Source organism: Triticum dicoccoides, unplaced genomic scaffold (assembly GCF_002162155.2).
Source record: "Triticum dicoccoides isolate Atlit2015 ecotype Zavitan unplaced genomic scaffold, WEW_v2.0 scaffold148420, whole genome shotgun sequence".
NCBI classification, from domain to species: Eukaryota; Viridiplantae; Streptophyta; class Magnoliopsida; order Poales; family Poaceae; genus Triticum; species Triticum dicoccoides.
The window spans coordinates 1-1,672 of NW_021205650.1; the positions used below are offsets into that span (position 1 = coordinate 1).

A 1,672-nucleotide genomic window follows, 5' to 3' on the forward strand; every position below is an offset into this window, starting at 1 on the left:
GCGGCTTTGTGGCGCGAAGAGCGCTTTCTGAAAGGGGTGGAAAAAACTCGTGTTGCTGCGGTATGGAGGGAGGGGTGGAAACCGTGGAAAACTCGTCTCCGTGATTGAGCGGGAGAGTAAGTAGTATAGGACATTATCCATTGTTAGGGAACGGTTGTAATGGTAGTGAGAATGTAGAATCGTCTTTGGAGCGGACCTGGGAGTGGCAAGCATAAGGGACGAAGACGGGGAAACATGTCGGATGCGATCATACCAGCACTAAAGCACCGGATCCCATCAGAACTCCGAAGTTAAGCGTGCTTGGGCGAGAGTAGTACTAGGATGGGTGACCTCCTGGGAAGTCCTCGTGTTGCATTCCTTTTATAATTATTTTTTGCGCCTTGTGACAAACATATCGCACGTGCGCGATATATATTAATCCCGTTATATTATTATATATATTAATCCCGTTATATTATTTTTGACGTTTGCGATATGTTTAAGCTCGATGCTCATTGCTCGCGCGTCTTGGGGCGGCTTTGTGGCGCGTAGAGCGCTTTCTGAAAGGGGTGGAAAAAACTCGTGTTGCTGCGGTATGGAGGGAGGGGTGGAAACCGTGGAAAACTCGTCTCCGTGATTGAGCGGGAGAGTAAGTAGTATAGGACATTATCCATTGTTAGGGAAAGGTTGTAATGGTAGTGAGAATGTAGAATCGTCTTTGGAGCGGACCTGGGAGGGGCAAGCATAAGGGACGAAGACGGGGAAACATGTCGGATGCGATCATACCAGCACTAAAGCACCGGATCCCATCAGAACTCCGAAGTTAAGCGTGCTTGGGCGAGAGTAGTACTAGGATGGGTGACCTCCTGGGAAGTCCTCGTGTTGCATTCCTTTTATAATTATTTTTTGCGCCTTGTGACAAACATATCGCACGTGCGCGATATATATTAATCCCGTTATATTATTTTTGACGTTTGCGATATGTTTAAGCTCGATGCTCATTGCTCGCGCGTCTTGGGGCGGCTTTGTGGCGCGAAGAGCGCTTTCTGAAAGGGGTGGAAAAAACTCGTGTTGCTGCGGTATGGAGGGAGGGGTGGAAACCGTGGAAAACTCGTCTCCGTGATTGAGCGGGAGAGTAAGTAGTATAGGACATTATGCATTGTTAGGGAACGGTTGTAATGGTAGTGGGAATGTAGAATCGTCTTTGGAGCGGACCTGGGAGTGGCAAGCATAAGGGACAAAGACGGGGAAACATGTGGGATGCGATCATACCAGCACTAAAGCACCGGATCCCATCAGAACTCCAAAGTTAAGCGTGCTTGGGCGAGAGTAGTACTAGGATGGGTGACCTCCTGGGAAGTCCTCGTGTTGCATTCCTTTTATAATTATTTTTTGCGCCTTGTGACAAACATATCGCACGTGCGCGATATATATTAATCCCGTTATATTATTTTTGACGTTTGCGATATGTTTAAGCTCGATGCTCATTGCTCGCGCGTCTTGGGGCGGCTTTGTGGCGCGAAGAGCGCTTTCTGAAAGGGGTGGAAAAAACTCGTGTTGCTGCGGTATGGAGGGAGGGGTGGAAACCGTGGAAAACTCGTCTCCGTGATTGAGCGGGAGAGTAAGTAGTATAGGACATTATCCATTGTTAGGGAACGGTTGTAATGGTAGTGAGAATGTAGAATCGTCTTTG

General features: G+C 48.1%; 3 non-coding genes across 3 annotated transcripts; all 3 read left to right on the forward strand.

The window, feature by feature from the left end:
- Positions 1-239: 239 nt before the first annotated feature.
- Positions 240-358, forward strand: LOC119343954. The gene has a single exon (XR_005166363.1). It is a non-coding gene; the product is annotated as a 5S ribosomal RNA (ribosomal RNA).
- Positions 359-751: 393 nt separating this feature from the next.
- On the forward strand, positions 752-870 carry LOC119343955. The gene has a single exon (XR_005166364.1). It is a non-coding gene; the product is annotated as a 5S ribosomal RNA (ribosomal RNA).
- Positions 871-1,237: 367 nt separating this feature from the next.
- On the forward strand, positions 1,238-1,356 carry LOC119343956. The gene has a single exon (XR_005166365.1). It is a non-coding gene; the product is annotated as a 5S ribosomal RNA (ribosomal RNA).
- The last annotated feature ends 316 nt before the right edge of the window (positions 1,357-1,672 follow it).